The following is a 23276-nucleotide window of genomic DNA, read 5'->3' on the forward strand; positions in this document are numbered from 1 at the left end:
AAGAGATTGGCATGCACGCCACCGGCAACACAGTTACTACCATCAGAATTGTCATTGTTGTCGTCATAGCTGCCATGCTTTCATTGGTTGCTAGTCTGAAGGTGCTGAATGGCTGTGTAAGGAAGGTTTCAGACAGAGGGGAAGGAGCATTCTGGAAAGGTAACTAACGGGCTGAATTCTCCATTCACATTGTAGAAATATCCTTGCTTAGTTGTACACACTAAGGATGTACACACACAGTGCAGAGCTCTATCCTTCTCCGATGGAGAAACTGGCAAAATGGGGAGGTAATGAGGACATTTCCATCATTAGGGCTGCCAATCCAGAACCAGCAAGATTATCTATCTGAGGGATTGCTAACTCACCTTTCATGGCACACTGCCCTCGCCGAGGCAATTTGCAGTTTTAAAGCTCAGATAAATAAAATAATTACCAAACATACCATTAAACTGAAAATCATTAAATTAAAATCAGCAGCAGCTAACAATTCTTGACACAGACCATTAACCAAATACAGACTGGAACACAAATGTCTTTGGGGGCTCTCTAATGCAGACCCATGACTTTGAAATGCTCTTTCTGGCAATGTCTATAACTGCGTCAATCTGCTGTGCTCTAGCAAGAGCTGGGCTGTGGCCCAGTGGCAGAATAGCTGCTTTGCATGCAGAAGGTCTAAGGTTCAATGCCTGACATTCCTGAGCTTTTCTAATAATCAGAGTGTCTTGGGTTATATGCGTACCAAATGTCACCAACATGTTTTATCTAGTCAATGTGGACACACCACAATCTGTGGGGGTGGGAGTTAGTCTTCATGCTCCTAGCCATGAAGCCAAATTGGTTTATGTGTGTAGCAGATTTCAGCTTTTTATCTTGTGAGAAAAAGCCCCAGCCATTCTAAGAGCCCAATGAATGAGCAAGCCAACCAGGCCCTTCTCTTTATATAAATATTAAAATGCTTTATTTGGAGAGAAAGAAATGTTTTGTGGGAAGTGAGATCTTACTATGTCACGGGGACAAATTTCAGTGGATGGATGCTGATATAGTGAAAAGAATAATTTGCTGGATATGCAGATCTGTTGATTTTTATTTAATTGTTTTCATAGTGCAAAAGCAAAGCAACATGGTAAACCACACGCTATAATTGTAGCCCGTGATGAATCCGCATTCAGACTAAATAAATAATAAAAATTCCTTCCAGTAGCGCCTTAGAGACCAACTAAGTTTGTTCTTGGTATGAGCATTCGTGTGCATGCGCACTTTTTCAGCTACACTGAAACAGAAGTCACCAGACCCTTACATATAGTGAGAGGGTGGGGAGGGGTATTACTCAGAAGGGGCGTGGGAATGGGTGATTGGCTGATAGGTGTGGTAAATCTGTTGACAACTGTTAACGACTGCAGTTGGTCTTACAGGAAAAAGCAAGGGGTGAGATGGCTAAAAGTAGCTTTATCATTTACTGTATAATGAGATAAGAATCCAGTGTCTCTATTTAGACCAGGTCTCTCCATGGTTTTAAGTTTGGTAATAAGTTGCAATTCAGCAACTTCTCTTTCCGGTCTATTTCTGAAATTCTTTTGTAATAAGACAGCTACTTTGAGATCTTGTATAGAATGTCCTGGGAGATAGAAGCGTTCCCCTACTGGTTTCTCTGTCTTGTGATTCCTGATATCAGATTTATGTCAGCATATGTCAGCATATGAACAAAGGTGGATTTTAAAAAATGCAACTGCAAATGTATTATATGATTTACACACACACACACACACACACACACACACACACACACAAATTTCTTATACACCAGTACTTGCTTATGCAATATGTCTTGGTGTTTTCTATAGTTCCCAGTGCATGGTGGTAAGTAGATCATCCACTGTCTTGCAGAGTTTGTGACAGATAAGGTGCCCTTCAGATCACCCTCTTAAGGGAGAAATCTTCCTTTTCAAAGAAAACAGTTGACCAATTATTTATGCATCCTTTGTATTCTCCCTTGATAAGACCTCCGGGTTGTTTCCTTCTGACTGCAGCCAGTGAAAGTCTCCCATCCACCACAGTCTTCATTCATTTCAACTAGGTGATTGCTTAGAAGCAGAACAGCTGCAGCTATTAACCCAAACAGAGGTAGACTGTCCTTTTGTCATAAGGGGGGGGGGGAGAATAACCAGTGCTGGAAATATCCAATAAATGCTCCTTCAGAAATCTGCATAACCCTGATGATGCTTCAGGATGTGGCATATGGCCTCCAATAAGGATAGTGTTATATGTTGTGGAATCCTCAGCGTATAAGCAGCTTCTAATTTTTCTGCAGATTTTTAGTTCTCTGCGTAAATCATGAATACATTTAAAAAGTTTGGGTGGGCCTTCTAACAGCATGCAGCAGAAAGAGATCAAGCCAGTGGCAGAAAGATTATGCTACAGGCTGCATAGCTCACGATTCTCCTGATACCTTATAGTTGGCAAAATGCTAGTTTTGGAGTGAAAGTGTGTATATGAGAGAGGAGAGAGAGACAGACAGAGAGAGAGAGATTTGCAGCCAGTTTCAATATTTCTAGATATATTCAAGATTAAATTGCATAATGTGGAATATTTTTAGGGTATTTGCTGTGATGACTTTTTATGCTTCATAATAATAAATAGAGGCATTGGGACTCCTGAGACATAATCAGATTTGGTCTAAAACTGAGGTTGGGTACAGGCTTCTGCCTTTCCTAAATGGGGGGCTCAGACTGGTCAACGTTTTCTGGATGTGGTATGATTGCATGCTTGCACCTGATCTTCACAGTAGGGTCAATAACGGGCACCAATACAGTGGTACCTTGGGTTAAGAACTTACCGTATTTTTCGCCCTATAGGACGCACTTTTCCCCCTCCAAAAATGAAGGGGAAATGTGTGTGCGTCCTATGGGGTGAATGCAGGCTTTCGCTGAAGCCTGGAGAGCGAGGGGGGTGGGTGCGCACCGACCCCCTCACTCTCCAGGCTTCAGGAAGCTATCCGCTAGCCGTGGGAGACGCAGCTCTCCCACGGCTAGCAGAGAGCTTGCCGGCACCCAGAAGCTTGGGGCGCGCTGAGTCTGTAACCTGAAGCGTATGTAACCTGAGGTACCACTGTATTAAGAAACATGATGGCTGTGTTTCTTCTTTGGCTTATTAAGCATGCTTTATTTAGGCAAAGGAAACCATATTCCCTCGTTGGCGGCAACACTAAACCAGGGATCACACTTGGTGGATCCTGCTCATACTAGGAGAGGAAAGGAGCAGAAGCAATCTCCACATTCATGGTAAACCATTAACTGTGGTTTATCAGCTCTGCAAACTGGATGGACTCTCTGAATCTAGAAGTTCTGTGTAATCATGATGGCTTTTATATACAGATCAGTGATAAAGCTAAGCAGGATCAGGTATGGTTTCAAACTGAATGGAGGGCTGTGTGTTGAGATTCCTACATTTCTGGGTCTCTTCCAACTCTACAATTGTATTGTATTGTATGAAGACGTACATTCTTTTTCTCCTGTTTTGAATCTCCTACTAATAGGGTGGCACTGAGTTCCAGAGTTAGGAGAGACTAAGAAAAATATTGCATCTACTTTCTCTACTTGCATGATTTTATAACTCTCTATGAGGAGTTGCCTTTCCCCCCTAAAGCCTGAAATGATGCACCCTTTTCCCACGAGGAAGCCCTGTTCTTACCCTTTCATCTTTTGTCTCTCCACCTGGGAGTTTGATGTGGACTTGAAGATGCTTGCGTCTCAATTTTTGTGTGTGCTGTCCACATGATGCCCTCCTCACACAGCCCTCCTCACACAATTGGCAGCCAGCACTTCCCCCCATTAAATTTGGATTTTCCTGATCCAGGAAGCATGTGATTGAAGGATTCAGCTGAGCTAGCTCAGTCCATAGAGCATGAGAGTCATGAGTTCAAGCCCATGTCAGGCAAAAGATTCCTGCATTTCAGAGTGTTAGATTAGAAGACCCCCGTGATCCCTTCCAACTCTACAATTGTACGATTTTATGATTCTGTGATAAGCAAATCCAGTAAAAATTTGCATGCTTACCTCTTGGTGTCCTTAAATTGGTGGGAGTTTTTATGCACATGGTGATATTTTTCTGAGTGTCATGTGTCACCCTGCCTGCTACTTTGATTTTGTTTCTATCAGCACAGGAAGGGATGCAGTGGTCATGATAATTATTTTTTTTAAAAAAACTGTTTTTATTTTATTTTTGCTGAACTGCCCAAGTGCATAGCAGCTTCATTAAAAGCTTGTCATTGCAGGTATAGGCAATAAGAAAGGGAAAGGGATAAAACAAGGCCTCTCTCTCTCTCTCTCTCTCTCTCTCTCTCTCTCTCTCCCTCTCCCTCTCCCTCTCCCTCTCCCTCTCTCTCTTTCTCTCACTCTCAGCAGCCTTTGTGGTGAGTGATGCCCTTGCTTGGCCACATTTATTGTACCCTGAAGCCTTTTCCTTCAGCTGAGGATGGGTGGTACCTAAATTCCTTGCCTGCCTGGATGTTCTTTGACCTTGCATGTCATTCTTCAGGGGGCTGCTGCTGGGGCTGGCCATCTCTGCCTCTCACTTTCTCACTCACACACATTTAATCTGCTCTTTTACTCAACCCTGGCAGGTTGAAAACTTGTATTCCAATAATAATAATAATGATGATGATGATGATGATGATGATGATGATGATGTTTAAAGAGAAAAATGCTGTTTTGTCTTTACTTAAAACATTGGCTTTGGTGGCAGTTTGTTGCTGCATGTTTCCACATTATTAATTTTAATGTGTGTGCGCACACAGAGATACACAAATACCTGTGTGCATGTCTAGGGCAGACTTCAGATGTCTGGAACTTGTGGAGTGTGGAAAAGGGACAACAACACATGGTATGAATACATCGCATTAAGCACTGCCCAGTGGTGTGGCTCTGTTTAAATCACTTGTGAGGAAGATGGCACACAAACAGACATTATAATGGCCTAGCGTGGACACAGCCTTCATATTGCTGGCATTTCATAGTGCAAGAGCAGCAAGAGCAATAATTGAGACTGTGCAGGAGGGCTTCTCTCTATCTTCAAGCTAGCAAATAAATGAAGGAGGTATAACCAAAGGGACATTAACAACAACAACAAAAATCTCCTGATTTACATAATATATTTAAATTGGAAAATTGCAAAATGGCTCTGAGTATGAAATAAGCATTTTGCTTCCATTTTCAACTTCTTCTTCTTCCAATGACATTAATTTTAAAAGTTTTCTCTTCTCATCCACAAATATCCTTTATCGCTAATTCCTTTTTAAAACATTTGTGCGCCTAATTTTTCTATATTTGCTGGAAAACAGGTGCTAAACAGTAACAAAGACTCATGTGCGTAATTTACACCAAAATAGCATTTAAAAAACAAATGCCTTAATTTCTAACACCAACGTAAACTAAGTTTCCATTGGATGCACAATGGAACAATCACTAAAGTGATAAATAGTGAGTTTTCTTTCTCTGAATAAAGAAATGTTTACTCAGGCTAAATGGCAGGAAAATGTCAAGATGCATCATTTATTTTACACAAACAATAAAAATTTAGGTGACAGACTCTATCTTCAATTAGTTGAGATAATAACAGCAATGCTTTCCTCATAAATAACTATGTAATGGCTATGATACGTGGCATTCAGTCATTAAAAACATCTACATTCTCGGAACAACATGGTCCTCAGTTCTTTCAAAATCTCTTCTTTATTGTGACTTTTGCATTTTGATTGAGATGAGACAGATGCTAGCAAAAAAAACCAAACCCTTTTCCTCCAGGCAGGGGGAAGATTTCTACTCTTTCTACTCAATTGCACAGCAAATTATTAGCAGTATCCACCCACTGGCAAACAGTTTCTGAACATTTTTCTACCAACTGAACTAAACAAATAAGTAGCTGATATTTTGCTCACTTCCACAACCTTAAATGAGGACTGTTATTTCATGAACAAAGGACGTAGCTCTGGGACCGATAATGTTAATCCCCGGTTCAGAGGTGGGGAACTTGGGACCTTCCAGAAGTTGTACTCCAAGTCCCAGCAGCCCCAACCAGCAAAGCAATGGCAAGGGATGATGGGAATTGCAGTGCAACAACAGCTCGCGGAACCCAGGTTCCCTACCTCTGCTCTAGATCTATGTAGATGGTGAAGAACAGAGACATCAAATGCAAACCTAATGTTGCAGTATGTTGATGTTATAACATATTTATTTTAGTGTATGCCGTTTTGAAATTTTTAATTTTAAGATATATAAATAAGAGTGTAAATTAATTAATAAATGTGTGTGCAGTCAGACAAAGGTGGAAGTGGTCAGGAGCAGCTGACTGAGAAGTCAGTCTAGAGTCAGAAGCTTCATAGTACCAAGGGCAAAACTATTGACCCACTGAATCACTTGACTTTCGCTGAGCTACAATATTGCCCTTTAAGCATCTTCAGTGGTGGTACTGAAGTACAGCTGAAAACAGGACAACAGCTCTTCTAGTAAGCAACCATGAGCATTGACAAGCATGCTCCTTATCATCTAAGCCTGGGATGGGGAACATGTGGCCTTCAAGATGTTGGACTCTCAATAGCCTTGGCCAACTTGGCCAATACTCAGGGATTATGGGAGTGGTAGTCCAACAATATCTGGAAGGCTACAAGTTCCCCACCCATGATCTTAGACAGGTTGTGAAGCTGACAAAAACAGGGGCTTGCGTGTGTATTTCCTTCATGTCAGTTTAGTGCCGCTAAACACTGTTGTGGTCTTGAGGCACATCATTCTCCATTGTTAGAGCCTGCCCTACCATTAGGTAGAGGAAGTTGGATGTCATGAGAAAGGGCAGCAAATTGTTGGGAGGGCAGGGAGGGAAAGAGGGATTGGTGGAAATCTTTTGTGCACATATTCAGGCATCATTCGCCAGAACTGATCCTGCAAAATGGGACAGGGTGGTGCACTGGTGCCCATGTTTCCTGTGTGCTTGGATACATGTGTTGGTGTCCCCTTCAGACTTGATATGTTTGATGCAGCAAGCAGCTAGTTACCTGCAGATCTACGCAAGTGGGATTTGGCCCGTAGCTTGGTCCTGATTAACATTTCAGACAAGAAGCAGGCGAGGAAAGCTGAAACTAAGTGAAACGTTGATGTTCAAGACAGAGTTGACCCAAGTGGCAAGGAATGTGTGGCACACAAATCTCTGAAAGACGAGCACAACAAGGATGCTCTCTGGGATAAAAGCATCCATCTTCACAGGTATGCCAGAGGCCCTCAGATTCTCTTGGCTTGTTGACACTCAACTCTCCCCTAAGTCAACCTTCACCTTAATCGATTAGGCAGCTGGTTTACAAGGTTCACTTTATGGAAAGGGAACAATTATATATATGTGCACATGCGTACAAAACAGGGATCCAAGCACCAGATTACCCAGGCTTTGACCGTTGCCGGAGAAACCTTGCAAGGCACCTGCCCTATGTTCCTGGATGGTTGTTAGAACAAACAGCGTAGTTAATAAGTGTTGATGGCTGCAAACTGAGACCACCAAAAAGTTGGTTTGAAAACTGCTGCCTTAGGGCGCCTCTCAGCGGTGCAGTAATGGATGCCGTAAAAACAGTATTGTCATTAATAAGCATTTGCAGGGAACGGGAGGGCAGTGTCACAGCAGGCTAAAACACTTATTGTTAGTTGTCGGGTGACAAGTTGTTCATTTTCATTTGGAAGCCACTGGCTTGCGTCTGCGTGTGACAGTTAGTAATTTGGATATGTGGAGGAAGAAAGGGATATTTGATTTGGAAACAGCAACAAAAATGTGAGATTTATTTCCATATCATGCTCATGGGCTGGGCTGGTTCTGTTATCTCCATTAAGCAAATTTCAGTTAATGTAGTTTGCCTATATCTCCTCTGCCCAGATTTTCAGCTCCATCCTTCAGTGAGGGTGCATTGGGTCTGTAAGGCTTTCTCACCTCCCCAAATCTGGTGCCTCCTTGTATTTGGAATTGATGCCAGAAAGAGCATGGAATGTCCTAGGTCCAAATCTGGTTCTCCTTGAATTCAGAATAGAGCTTTCTTTATGGTGGAACCCTCCCACAAACTTAGAAGTGGAAGGAAAGAATATACATAACCCAATCGAGATTAGAAACTGTTTCCAGAGGTATTTTAAACAATTATACACACAAGGGCCACAGAAAGAAATGGATATAGACCGATTTTTGAAGACAAATGGATTACAAAAAATCTCCCAAGAAAGCAAATTAATGTTGAACTATAAAATATCTGAACAGGAAGTAGAAGGTGCCATTCAAAATATGCAATTGGGCAAATCTCCAGGACCGGATGGGCTGACTTCTAGATATAATAGATCTTTGAAAGAGTGGCTATTACAACCTTTGAAGGAAGTCTGCAATGAAATATTGGAAGGGAAAAGGGCACCAGAGTCGTGGAAAGAGGCGTACATTACACTTATACCGAAAACAGAGACTGAAAAGACTCAGTTTAAGAACTACCACCCTATATCGTTACTTAATGTGGATTACAAAATTTTTGCAGACATTTTGGCCAAGAGATTGAAAAAAGTATTGATGGAAGAGATTCATAAAGACCAAGCGGGCTTTCTCCTGGGAAGACACTTGTCTGATAATTTGATGAATATAATTGATATTTTGGAAAAATTAGAAGTGAATATAAATACTAAAGCAGTTCTGATATTTGTGGACGCGGAGAAAGCCTTTGACAACATCTCTTGGAGTTTTATGAAGAAGAACCTACAGGGGATGGAGGTAGGCCAAGGTTCTGAAAATGGTATAGGTGCAATATACTCTGAACAAAAGGCTAAATTAATTGTAAATAATGTGGTGACGGAAGAATTTAAGATAGAAAAAGGGACACGACGGGGTGCCCAATCTCCCCACTGCTTTTTATATCGGTCCTGGAGGTTCTGCTGAATATGATTAGAAGGGACCGGTTGGTTAAAGGCATACAGGTCGGAGCCAAACAGTACAAACTGAGAGCATTTGCAGATGACTTAGTATTGACGTTACAGGAGCCAGAATCTAGTACTAAAAGGGTTTTAGAACTAATTCAAGAATTTGGTCAAGTGGCAGGATTTAAACTGAACAAGTTAAAAACTAAGGTTTTAGAGAAAAATTTAACACCGATTGAAAGAGAGAGGTTTCAGAATGAGACAGGATTGACTGTGGTAAAGAAAGTGAAATACCTGGGGATTAATATGACAGCCAAAAATGGGAACTTATTTAAAGATAATTATGAAAAATGTTGGACGGAAGTGAAAAAAGATTTAGAAATTTGGTCAAATTTGAAGCTTCCACTGTTGGGTCGTATTGCTGTGATAAAATTGAATGTATTGCCTAGAATGCTGTTTTTGTTTCAAACATTGCAAATTGTGGACAAGATGGATTGTTTCAAGAAGTGGCAGAGAGATATTTCTAGATTTGTCTGGCAGGGCAAGAAGCCCAGAATAAAATTTAAGATATTAACTGATGCAAAGGAAAGGGGTGGATTTGCCCTGCCAGACTTTAAACTTTACTATGAATCAGCAGCTTTTTGCTGGTTGAAAGAATGGCTACTTCTTGAAAACACAGACATTTTGGACTTAGAAGGTTTTAACAATGTATTTGGATGGCATGCATATCTGTGGTATGACAAGGTCAAAGCGCATAAAGCATTTAAAAACCATATTGTCAGGAAAGCATTGTTTAATGTTTGGATAAGATACAAGGATTTATTGGAAAACAAAACCCCAAGGTGGCTGTCACCGATGGAAGTGAAAGCTCTGAAAAGGCTCAATATGGAGGCCAATTGGCCAAAATATTGGGAAATTTTGGAACAAGATGGAGATAGACTGAAACTGCAGAGTTTTGAGAAACTAAAAAATAAAGTGCGAGACTGGCTTCATTATTATCAGATAATGGAGGCATATAATTTGGACAAGAAAATTGGCTTCCAGGTGGAAAAATCAAAATTAGAAACAGAACTGTTAGAACCCAAAACTAAGAGTTTGTCAAAGATGTATAACTTGCTGTTGAAATGGAATACTCAGGATGAAACGGTGAAATCTGCTATGATTAAACGGGCACAAGATTTTGGACATAACATTATGTTTGCTGACTGGGAACAGTTGTGGACCCACAGGTATGAAGTTTACGGCATGTAATGCTTTAAGAGAGAATATTATGAAAATGATATACAGGTGGTACATGACCCCAGTCAAGCTTGCAAAAATTTATCATTTGCCCGATAACAAATGTTGGAAATGTAAAGAAACTGAAGGTACATTCTTTCACCTTTGGTGGACGTGCCCAAGGATTAAGGCTTTCTGGGAAATGATATATAATGAACTGAAAAAGGTATTTAAATATACCTTCTTGAAGAAACCAGAGGCCTTTCTCCTGGGCATAGTCGGCCAATTGGTGCCAAAGAAGGATAGAACCTTTTTTATGTATGCCACAACAGCAGCAAGAATACTCATTGCAAAGTATTGGAAGACACAAGATCTACCCACTCTGGAAGAATGGCAGATGAAGCTGATGGACTATATGGAACTGGCAGAAATGACTGGCAGAATCCGAGACCAGGGAGAAGAGTCGGTGGAAGAAGATTGGAAGAAATTCAAAGACTATCTACAGAATTATTGTAAAATTAATGAATGTTAGAATGATGTTGGATAGAAATTAAGTGGTTTCCAGCTGTAATGCTTTAAGGGATTATGAAAAATGGGTTGTTAATAGGTAAAAATTTAACGTTACTATTTTAAGACTAAAGATTAGGATAAATAAAGAGGGTAAGGATTTGCTGAACCAACAAATTGAACTGGAATACAAAAAAGGGAGGTATGAAGAGGTCCGGGAAACAAGCTAAAGGAAAACAAGCAATGGAAAATCTGTGTGTTTTTAACTATTTTTATTTTGTATTTTTGTTATTTTTTTCATTTTTATTGTAATACTTTAAAAAAGCTTAATAAATATCTTATAAAAAAAAAAATATGGTGGAACCCTCCCTATGGACTCCCCTGATGAGAAAGGATCATCTAGCCACCTTACTAGATGCTTTGACGGAGTAAAAAAATGTTTCTTTACGTGGGATTTGATCTGAATGGTGGCACCATTCATTTCTTAGATGCCATGGTCTGTCTGATCTTAACACTGTGAGGTTTTTTGTTTGTTTGTTTTTAAAAAATCATTTTAATGATTTTAATATTCCAAATATTTAAACATTTTGCTGTTCAGTCAGCCTGAGAGCTACTTTTGTCTAGCTGGTGGCATATGATTTTTAGACTAAATAAATGGCTAAATAAAACTTCCCAGTTCTAATGGCATTTTTGATCCATTTATTTAAATGGAGCTGAGTTCTAAGTTAGTGCACTTGCATTTGCAACTTTAACCTATGCCCTTCACAAGCATGATATTCATAGCATGCCATTAAATGGATACTCTTTAAGTGGATACTCTCCCCCCCCCCGCCCCCGTTCTCATATTCCTTGAATATGGCTATGAGCAGTGCAAATTAGTGCTCATTAGGACACGGGTGACGCTGTGGTTGACGCTGTGGTCTAAACCACAGAGCCTAGGACTTGCCGATCAGAAGGTCGGCAGTTCAAATCCCCATGACAAGGTGAGCTCCCATTGTTTGGTCCCAGCTCTGCCAACCTAGCAGTTTGAAAGCATGCCAAAAAGTGCAAGTAGATAAATAGGTACCACTCTGGCAGAAAGGTAAATGGCTTTTCTGTGTGCTGCTCTGGTTTCGCCAGAAGTGGCTTAGTCATGCTGGCCACATGACCCGGATGCCGTCTGCAGACAAAAACGCCGGCTCCCTCGGCCAGTAAAGCAAGATGAGCGCCGCAACCCCAGAGTCGTCCACAACTGGACTTAACTGTCAGGGGTCTCTTTACCTTTTTAGGACCAGTAGGGCAGAAAGCAGGGAGACAAACAGCAGGTGGCACCAGACTGCCAGAGCAAATAACTAGCAGAGCTGGAGGCAATGTGAGGCAGAGCCAACTAGCTCTGCTTTTGCCCCCATATCCCTCCCTGTCAAGCTCTAAAAACGCAGCACTGAAACTAAGGTGGAGAAGACTGGCAGCCAGCCCTTCTCCCTACACTGGCTGCAAGGAAGGAAGTAGGCAGCTGGGAGATGACTGAAGGCAGAGTGAGCTGGTGAGGCTGCAGTGCCTTTCTTGCCTCCCCTGGCTCTGAGTGCACGAGAATTAGAAGGCAAATAAAGATCGACTCATGTGAAGAGAGATTAAAGAAAGAGGCATTTACTGAACCAGAAAGCAGTCTATGTCTTTAAAAAATAATAATATTAAAATGTCGTGATCTCCTGAGAAAAGACTATACCTTGGGAAGCAAAGTTGGCATCCTCTTATCTGGAGCAGTCTCTGGTGGAAGCTGATTATTGCACTGTTGAGAATCTGAGCGGAAGAAACGTACAAGGACTACTGAGAACAGTGCAATGCAGTTATTATTAATTTGCTGCTAAGTAACAGCTCATGGGCTGTTAATGCAAAGGGGCTTGCCATATGGAAGGCATTAAATGATGCACCTGGAGGACATGGGAGGTTCCATTGCACCCAGCGCTTGGTAGCTTTTAATTAGACTTCTGCACTTAGTTTCACTTTCTATATGAAAACTCTGAATGGTCTAGATCAGGGATGGGAAAGCTGTGGCCCTCCAGCTATTGTTGGACTACAAGTCTCTCTATCCACTGTTAGCCATGCTGGCTGGGTCTGATGGACTACAAGTTCTTGACTACAGCTCTTGTTGGACTACAAGTCTCTCTATCCACTGTTAGCCATGCTGGCTGGGTCTGATGGAAGCTAGAGTCCTACAACACCTGGAGGACACTCAGTTGGCTATCCCTGCCCTAAAAGCATGGAACTGGCAGGGGAGCATCATCTTTGGATCTCAAAGCTTGAGTACTGCAGTGGTAAAGGCATTGCTTAAGGCAGGGGTAGCCAACATGGTGCCATCCAGATGTTTTGGACCACAGCTCCCATCAGCCCAATTCAGCAATAGCCAATGCTGAGAGCTGACTAAGATGCCTGGAGGGTACCACGTTGGCAACCCCTAAGTTGAGGAAAGCTATGTATAATTATTTAAAGCAGGGAGGACAACCTCTTGGTCTTGCAGATCTTACTGGACTCCAGCTCTCCAACAGTTTGACTTCACCTCCGGAGGCTTTTATTGCCTCCCGAGACAGATGGATGCCAACCACAAACCCTCTCTCATAACCTCTGACTGTTGGCCATGCAGAGGATATGGGGCAAAGCTGAAGGAATTGGAAATAGTACAGAAAAAAGGAGCGATGGTGGAAATCCAATGTGGTGTAGTGGTTAGTGTGTCAGACTGCGACCTGGAAAACCACGGTTCAAATCCCCACTCGGTCATGAAGCTTACTGAGTGACCTTGAGCCAATCACTGCCTCTCAGCCTAGCCTTCCTCGTTGGTTTTTTTTGGGGGGGGGTGTTAAATGAGGGAGGGGGTTAGAAACACCCCCCCACCTTGAGCTCAATGGAGGAAAGTTGGGATATAAAGGCACTAATTAATTCTAAACTGACTAGTGAAACCTTAATTGATTAACTATATAAGCCAGAGATCGATTAAATAGTACAAGATTTCTGAAGGGGGGAAAAAAAGGTTTTTGATGATGCCCATTTCTTACACTAGACATCCTCTTTGATGAAGGATTCCATCCTGCATGTGAGGGAAGGAGGAGATGTTTCTTCTAGGCTGGTGCTTGCGGTCTCCAGCTTCTGTAAGTACTTTCAGAACCAGTGTGGTGGTGTGATTACAGTGTTGGAGTAGGATTCGAGGGATCCAGGTTCAAGTTTACTGAGTGACCTTGGGTTGGTCACTATCTCTCAGCCTAACCTACCTCATAGGATTCTTGTAAGGATTTGAAAAATGAGGTGTGTGGGGAACAATATACACTCAGCTCAGTGGAGAAACTTTGGGATATATAACTGTAATAAAATAAGCAAAAGTAAATATAAGTAAATAAGTAAAAATAAAAGCTCAGAGAATATTTTGCATGATGAGTTGGGGGACATTTTCTGCCAGTTCAAATGGTTTTTAATCAATTATCTTGCTTATTAATCTGTGAAATGCTGCAACCCTAATTATAAATCCCTGAATCTCTGGTCGCCTCCTATGTGCATTTTCAGAGAAGTCAAAAGAGCAACAGCAGTTTATCTCAGTCTGGCCCCTTTTGAATGTTAATTTTAACAAAGACGCTGCAGTAAACGAAAGTGGCAATAAAAACAGCAGCATTCAAAGTTCGTAAAGTATGTAAATACAGCCAGTTCTCTCTCATGCTGTTCTTTGGCAATATGCAATGCTCCCAAGAGTTTGATATTATTATTATTTCTGCAAAAGGAAATCCTATACAAGGCTGGATACCCAATTTTAAAACTTTGAAATGACTTTTAAATGATAACCCTTAGAACACATCATAAGTACTTCTTTTTTTTTAAAGTGTGTATTTGCAGCCAGATTTGTAAGCATTTTAGTCTCCTCTGAGAACTGGGATGGATTGGACTTTAATAGGTCCATCCATCCATACCCACGAGTGCACACCTTGGTTAATAACCTATGCACTGTTCAGGCAGTGACCAAGTGTCTATAATAGCTTTCTTTGATGGCTCATAACTGTGAAATTCCCTTCCTCTGAAGAATCTCCAAAATCTGATTCCTCTCCCCCTCCAGAATTGATGCAAGTATTTATTATTATTATTTGAGCTAGTGAGGGTTAAACAGATATGAGAAATTTACATTTGTTAGGCTTTAATTTGATTGATTTTGATTGTTAGTTATACAGTATTCATTGAATTAATTATCTGTTCATTTGCTTCTCTGTATCCTGGTCTGGGAAGAATGGGCAGGCTAAAAATCCAAACTGAAATAAATGCATTCACAAACTAAATAGGTCAGGGGGCATCATCAGAGTCAGACACTCTGAAGTCCACCAAGTTCAATACGTTTTTAAGGATGCTTGAATTTTTTGCTGGATTGTAGCCAGTGGCCACTGATCTGAAAGTATAATCTGAAAATTGACAAAACTTCAAGAGTTGTGCACATTTCCAGATTTTACGTAAGTTACATTTGATTGATATTTTAAAAAACAAACAGAGCAGAGCTCTTCTAATATTCTTTGAAATTCTGGATGTAAACACATTATGGCTTGCATCCAAAGTTACTCCTCCATCCGTGTTGAAAGGGGTGAGGGTTGATTTCCATCAGGATCTTCTGCCATGGTCCATCCACCTCCAGGGAGGTATGCAGAGGGGGGAAAGCAGAGGGAAAGCCATGTTCTGTGACCATAAACTCTTGTTCTACTTATCTAAGGAAAGTTAGGATCCAAGTTCATGGGTAGGAGATTGTTTTATTAAATGAATATGTGCTTTGTTTTGTTTTTACTGCTTGAAAGTCTGTTTCAAGGTGTTTTCCTCTGAAAAATCTGAGAACAGAAACCACCCACCCACCCACCCAAATCTACTTGTTGGGACACGGGGGGTGGTGTGGTCTAAACCACTGAGCCTCTTGGGGTTGCCGATCAGAAGGTTGGAAGTTCGAATTCCCATGACGGGGTGAGCTCCCATTGCTCTGTCCCAGCTCCTGCCAACCTAGTTTGAAAGCATGCCGGGGCCAGTAAATAAATGGGTACCGCTGTGCTGGGAAGGTAAACAGCATTTCTGTGCACTCTGGTTTCTGTTAAGGTAGCCCGTTGCACCAGAAGCGGTTTAGTCATGCTGGCCATATGACCCTGAAAGCTGTCTGTGGGAAAATGCCGGCTCCCTCGGCCTGAAAGCGAGATGAGCGCCGCAACCCAATAGTTGCCTTTGACTGGACTTAACTGTCCAGGGATCCTTTACCTTTATCTTTTTTACCTGCTGGTATTTCCAAGATAAGTCCATGAACTTCTGGGTGGGGCACTTGCATTTAAAACCTCAAGAAATGCAGATAGTGTGTTTGCTTAAAAAGTCCTTTCGGCTAGCCATCAGTGCGACTGACCACAAAAGAAACATGGAGACACCTACATAAACAATATGATTTCAAGTCAATGCACATTTAAACCAATCCATGTAGTGAACATTTCATTTCCACACTGTTCTGCTATCTATTTCCTTACACAGAATCCATAGCCTGGAGCCCTGGCACCAGCTGTCAAGGAGAACTCCCTCTGAGGCTGCCTCTAAGCACACATGCCAAAATAAGTTCCACAGGAAATGAATAGGATTTATTCTCACGAAATGTGTTTATGATAAAGATGAAAGAGCTGTGTCCTGCAAACATCATCCAGTGATTTATTTTTAGCTAAGGTTCAGATGTCAGGCTAAGAAAACCTTCCACGTGGGTGTTCTATTGCTCACATTTTTGCCCCACTTTTCCTCTAAGCAGCTAGGGCTGGTTTCCCCCTATTCTTTATCTTCACAACAACCCTGTGAGGTGGGTTAGGCTGAAATACAATGAATGGGCAAATATCATTCAGGTCTCCTTAGCTCTTAGCCCACTGCCCTGACTATCCTATATAGCTGGTGAACTGTTGGTGCTTCTAGTCTGACCTCATAAGGCTGTTCAAAGAACCATGAGAACAACAGACACTTGTACACAAGCTACTTTTGCTTTCAGAGAAAAAGTGTCCTGGTTCACACATGGCATTACACCATGGTTTATTAAACCATGGCTTAGTGTTTGAACCCAGCCCAGTAGCTTAACTATGTTTTATTGAGTGTTGTTAAAGGTAACTTCTTAACCAATGTTTGTAGCTGGGTTATAAAACCATAGTTAACATTTAACCTCAGCTTACTGTTATGAGAAAATCCAGACCTCCTCTTTAACCATGTTTAAGGAGTTATCACCACCAAAAGGCTAGAGAGCCAAAAGTGAAGGAAGGGCATCAAAAAATTCAAATCACTCTCAAAGTTCAGCTGCTGTGTGGGGTAAGAAGTCAATAAGTGATTGTCTGCCAGATGCTTCAGCTTTAACTATGGTTTATTGAGTATGCTTCATGTTAACAATGGTTAACACTAACCATGGTTAGCATACGTGCGAATCAGGTTAATGCCCTAGATTAATTTGAGCCTAAAAACATTTTCCCCAAACTAGCTAGGAGCTATTTGTGTACAGAAGTGGGCTTCTGTATTACAAATTTACCTGGATAAATAGTGAATTGCATGCACAAACTTCGGCTCTGCTTAAATGTTGACAAATTTCCATTGGGAATAAAATAAAAATGCAAATTGTTGAAGAAATTAGAGAACTGACTTTAAGATTGAAAAATGAGAAACTTAGAGAAACTTAAGAGAACTGAAATGGTCATCACTAGCTGCAGCTGCATTGCTGGGTCAAGTCCATGAAGAAGGAGGGCACAGGGTGAGGGAACTGGGAATAAATCTCTTCCTTACTCTCAGGCAGCCATACTTTAGAATGGTCAATGCTCAGCTGAGCTACCAGAAGCCAAATAGAATAGTTTTGGTGGCCAGGTGGAACAGCCAGTTAGTTGCCACTTGATCATCTTAGGATTTCTGGATTAAACACTAGAAGTTATGAGAACAGGCTCTATACAAGTAGCTGATATATTACATTGCATTTGCAGCAGTGAAGCCTTGCTAAGAGCATGGTATTTGCTGGGAAGAGACAGTGAGATAAAGGTGGACTATAAGAGAGAAAGAGAAGCAGTGGATATAGCACAGTACAGTACATTTTATGTGGTATTGTGAGGATGGTTTTAGGAAGAAGGAGAAAGAGTGCTGCCAGGTTCAGGAAATTGGAAGAGGAAGGGTGTAGTGTAGGAGGCAGGGGGGAAATAGGGAGAATCCTACTGGAATTCCAGGAGAATGTGAGATCTGGGATAAAAAGAAGGAATATCAGTTTTAGGAAGGAAGGAGAAAAGGTGGGGTTGAGAATTAGGAGGGGGGTAATGGAATTCTAGGAAGGAGAGAGAGAGCAAGAATGAGGTTGGAGTTAGGATCTTGCGAAAAATGAGATGTCAGGAGAAGGAGAAAGAAGTAGGGTGCGGGTGATGATATTTGAAGAATTAACAGTAGGAGGGAGCAGGAAAAAATGGGTTTGTGAGTTGAGACCTTGGAGGGAAGTGAGATCTGAAGGAGGAAATAATGGGGTTGCAGTGGGTGAGAGAAGTGGCAAGGGGCAAAGTGGAGGAATTATTTCACAATTTCTTGATTTATATGGGGTTGGGTTCATACGTTTCTACAGGCTTCTAGTAATTTTATTAGGTATCAGTGGGTATCCATTAAGCTTTTAAATGAAATATAATGAATTTGATTCATCAGTCCATATAATTCCAAAGTTGCCTATATTTTTAATTACCTCCTCCCTTATCAAATATCATGGAAATGAAATATTTGGGTAGCATTGGGCATGCATGAGCTTAAATTTATTTAACAGTGCATTCATGTCCTCATTTTTCCATAAGGTAAAACTAGTGCAAGATATTCATCTTTACGTATTACAGCCATCCTGTCCTCCCTCCCTCGCTCCTCTTAAACAAAAAACTTTTAGGTACCAGTAAAGTGCCACAATGAAGCATTTAAGACCTTTACACGGAAACAACACGCTCATTCGACACCACGAACGTGGCTACATGTTAGCCTATTCATTGGTGCAAAGTGTCACCTCTATCCTTGTCTCCAAAAGAAAAAGCCAAATAGAAACTTTGTGGCTGCAGACACTTTTGAATGCTTTAATATGAGAGCAACCCCCTCATTACGCGGGACGATTTCACCTCCGAAGGGGAAGCTCAGCAGCTGCTAGAAACCCTTCGAAGGAGACTATTATTATTATTATTATTAATCATCGTCATCATCGACGGCGATGATTATTGCTGCTCCTGGCACCGAGACAGCGCCGGGAATGCAAGATTATTTCCGTAAGATTAAGTCTGGAGTCTGAGGGAGGCTCTTTTTTTGCGTTTGGCGGAGGGCGCTGGGAGGAATAAAGCCGCCTGGGTCTTTAACTTCTAGGATTCAGGGTTGTTAAGAGCTCTTTCCGCGCGAGTGGGAGACCTCCCAGTGCAGCGCCTCCCCTCTCTCGCCTCCTCTCGAAAAGCCTCTCCAGAGCAACGGCTTCTCCTCGCCGGCGGCCGCCTGCAAATGGTTAAGAGGGCGCCTGGGCGAGGGGTTGGGCCTGGGGGAGCGAGGCGAGGGGTGCTGGTGTGGAGAGCACCCTTCTCCAACGAGCAAGGACCTTCCCACTTCAGGCTGCGGCTGGGGGAGGAACTCTCTCGCCTTCGCCTTCCCTGCCGTCGACTGGAGCACACCCTCCAACGCCACCCCCCTCTCTCTCACCCCCCCCACCCTCTCCCTTCTCCCTCCCTCCATCTCCCCCCCCCCCCCGCTCCTCCTTCTCTCTCTCCCCCGGCCTCCCTTGCGCTCTCGGCACGCACGCACGCACAGAGGCAAGTTAATGGGGAATAAAGAGGCTGGAGTCCGCGGCAAGTGCCTGCTCCTTACAAATGAGCCTCCAGGCAGCTTTTCCCACCCACCTACCCACCGCCCCCCTTGCTCCTCCACAGCCGCCGCCGCCGCCCGCCCCTCCGTCGAGGAAGGAGGGGCGGCCAAACGTGGCCTCTCGCTGCGTTGAGCGCGCAGGAGGAGGAGGAGGCGTGGGGGAGGGGATTGGAGAGGGAGAGCGGAGCAGTGGCCCGTGCGCGCCTCTTGTTCCCGGTGTAATTTGCAGCCAATCATCAGTAGGTGTCCACATCCCTGCATCCTCCTCACCTCCCTGGCGCGCCTCAGCCTCTCCCTCTCCCTCCCCCCCCCCCGACGTCTCTCTCCTCTTCTCTTCTCTTCCCTCCCCTCCCCTCCCCCAGCAACCACACACACGCAGGCACACACACAAACAGAGAGGGGGAGAGCGAGGGGGAGAAAGAGAGAGAGAGACTCCCCCGGCTGCGTCCCTCCCTCCCTCGCACACAGCGAGTGGAGAGACGGACGGAGCGCAACGCGCAGGAAGAGGAGACCACCGAGCAGCACAGCCAAGCGCTCTCACACATTCACGCGCGCACGCACACACACAGCACACACACACGGCGCACACACACAAGCGCGCGCACACACACACACATTCAGTGCCTGCTCTTTCCTCTCTCCCCCTCCCTTCCCCCCTCCTCCTTTCTCTGCAACAAGGGGAGAGAGAGAGAGAGAGAGGAGGAAAAAAAAAAAGAAAGCCACTTACAGGTATTTGCTTAGTGGATCGGCGTCTTTATTCCTTTCCCACCGACCCCCCTCCCTCATCACCGCCCTTTTACAGTTTCTTTACAAGTATCAAAGTTGTAATTGAGGAGCTGCCAAAGACACATCGGGATATTCTTCCTTTTTTTTTCTTTTTTCTTCTTTTTTTCCACCCCCTTCTTCTTTGTGTTAGGGAGTGATGTGCAACTAATTAAAGACAGACAGGCGGGTTAAGCGTCTGCAAAATCCAAGTGTCCCCCCAAAAAATACAGAGACTGGTAAGTGATTGTTTTTGGATCTCTCTCCTTCCTCCCCCCCCCCTTTCTTTCTCTTTTCTTTCTTTTTTCTCCCTTCCCCCTTCCTGTTATCTCTCCTCTCCTCTCTCCCCCCCCCCCTTCTTGTGGTCCGCTGGGGTTGTTAAAGTAGATGAATGCTAGGCTTGGGCAATAAAAGGCGCTGCTGTATTAATTTATTAATTAATCTGCACCAGCCCCTCCTCCTGAATGTTAAATATGACCTTTGATCTCTCTGTCTCTAGCAGGAGCAGATATGCAATATTGAACATGTACAGTCACATTGGCTTAAGCAGCGAGTAGATCGCAGTCTCTTTAGCTGCTTTTAATTATCCGGGGTTTTTTTTATTAAAAAATAAAATAAAAAAATCGCACGATATTTTTAATTTAAAAAAGAAAAATCAATCGCTGCGTCTTAGACACCTCTTTCGCGCTCCAGAGATGCATCGATTAAACAATAATGACCTGGTTGGTGGGCACCATAATTTTCTCGTTTCTGGTAGCAGTAAACCTTGAAAGGGGATTTGGTGGTGGCGGTAAGAGAGAAGAGGCTGAAATTGTAGCAGGGGTTTCCTGGAGGGGGAAAAAACATTTAAAATGCAACGAAAATGGGGCATAGACGTGTGTTCCGTTGAGAGCCTATGTGATATTATTATTACTCAAACATTATCACTATCTTTTCCAATGCATTGCCTATGCAGAACCAGGAAAACTACTTGTATTAAGTAGTTGCTGTTAATGGAAATGAAGTTATACTTTCTTTTCCTTTTTAAAAAGTAGCCTTATTCCATACACTGAATTTTTCTGTGATTAGGTTGTTTTTGTGCGTGTTTTCAGAATAGGGAGAAGACCAAATCCTTACAAGGAGCAGTGGTTTCAGTTTTCCCCCCTGATGTAAAAATGCAGAGGTGGCTCTAGTGTGATTAGGGTCTTTCCGTGATTAAAAGATGCATGTTGGTCCCTATCTGCCAGACAAGGCTGATGTGACTTTTCTTTCTTTCTAGATTTGCTCTCATAATCTGGATTAGTTTACCTAAAACCCAGCTTTTCAGTCTATCCCAGCAGTTAAATGACGAAGTCCCCCCCAAGCTAGTAGGATGGGCTAGAAATGGTTCATTAGTCTAATTATGACTGTAATTAGTATAATTGATAACTATTTTTCAACTGTAGGAATCAGGCATAAAACTGTACTGGGGTCCTTTCTTAGTGTCTCTGGGGGACCTAATATTCTATTTACAAGTGAAAAAAACAGGGGAATGTTGCAATTAAAACCATTTTTTGGTGGGAGGTGGAACCACATTCTGGATGACAAAGATATATATTGTGTCCAGTTTGGTTTTTGGTTTGTTTTACTTCCTAAAGGTTGGAAGAGTGTACTTCTCCCCGTGTTACAAACTAATACGCCCTCTCTGATATTGGATGGCCTATGTGAAATAAAAACAAAACCCCAGAGTAGGTAACTCAGAGCAAGGGTTGCAAATCTTTTTTTAATAAGACTAATAAAGTGCATTTGGGAGGTGGTGCGTGCCTCCTTGATATCTATCTAGATTTTTTTACATAGCGTCCCTGGCTTGAAGGTTGTGTAGCATGTTAAGTGACTGCGTGGAAATCCAGTCCCCTTGCAGCTGCAGGATCTCATACCCAAACCTGTGAAATTGCCTTGCTTATGTGTGTATAAATATATATCCCCCACCTCAACTCAGTCCCTTTATTATTTACTTAATTTGGGGGGCTGGGCAGGGACCTTGGCTCCCCCTCTACCAAAGAGACCTGGTCTAGGGACCCTGCAAAAGAGCTAGCTGTGATTCAAACTGATGACACCCCCCTCCCCAATTCAGAAAGCAGTTGCTGCTAATCCTCTAAAGAACCAACTAGGTGAAAACAAAACAAAATCTCGATATTCCGACGGAGGAAGATCGATTCTTGGCGGCATTGTGCTTCCTCCTACTTTTTAACGCCTGAACAGACTTTCTTCTCCTCCTCCTCGCGCTCCCTTTGCTCATCCCTCCCCAACCCCCGCCTGGTTTTCTCCTCCCGAGCCCGCTGCTCTCCAGCCCCGTCTTGCCCTGGCAACCCGGCTCGTTCACACATTTCCTAAAGCTCCGATGCCCTCTGGTGAGAGGATTGGGAGCCCTTTCCCACCCCTCATTTGCATGTGTTTAGCACTCCGGTTGCCCCTTCTCCCCTGGCATTTGTCAGCCCGCCCTCCCCTCCCTAGCTATTAAAGCATTTACCGCGGGGTGGGATTGGAGGGGGCGGCGGAGGGGGGTGGAGGAGGAGGAGGTGAAGGGAAGGTGGCCGGAGAGCGGAGGAGGCACCGTCGGCTGCTGGGCTGGGATCATGTCTTTATTGATTGTTATGCAAACGAGCTGGGGTGACTGACGGGCCCCGTCTCTCCCCGCAGCGTGTGTTGTGTGGTGTCTTTTGAACACAACAAAACAAAAAACCCTCGCACGCACAGACAGTCCTCTCTCTCGCGCGCGCGGATCCTCTTTCCCTCCTTCTGCGTAGACTTTTCCCCCGAAATGACTTTCTTTCTTTCAGTTGCGACGGTTCCCGGGGAGGACGACGACGACGACGACGATGCAAAGGAAGAGGCTGCCTGAGAAGACTTCGCCGTGTGCCGAGATGCCCCCCCAAGAGGATTAGAGGGCAGCGCTTCCCCCCCTTCCCTCCCCCTGACCCCCCGGGCTACCCAGCACCCGGCCCGGCCCCCCCGACGGCTCCCGTGGCCCTCCTCCCCGCCCTGCCCTTCCCTCCCCTGGCCCTCCCCGGCCCCCCCTTC

The 23276-nt window shown here is 43.4% G+C and overlaps 2 long non-coding RNA genes across 2 annotated transcripts in view; one reads left to right on the forward strand and one right to left on the reverse strand.

Annotated features, from left to right (window-relative positions):
* LOC308485094 overlaps positions 1 to 23276 on the reverse strand; it is an 840425-nt gene that overhangs the window by 239334 nt on the left and 577815 nt on the right. The window lies entirely within an intron of this gene.
* On the forward strand, positions 35 to 23249 carry LOC308485076. The gene is made up of 4 exons (XR_013990311.1): positions 35 to 159; positions 13675 to 13762; positions 20392 to 20476; positions 23036 to 23249. It is a non-coding gene; the product is annotated as an uncharacterized lncRNA (long non-coding RNA).

Source organism: Podarcis pityusensis (assembly GCF_964106645.2).
Source record: "Podarcis pityusensis genome assembly, chromosome: 9".
Taxonomy (NCBI): Eukaryota; Metazoa; Chordata; class Lepidosauria; order Squamata; family Lacertidae; genus Podarcis; species Podarcis pityusensis.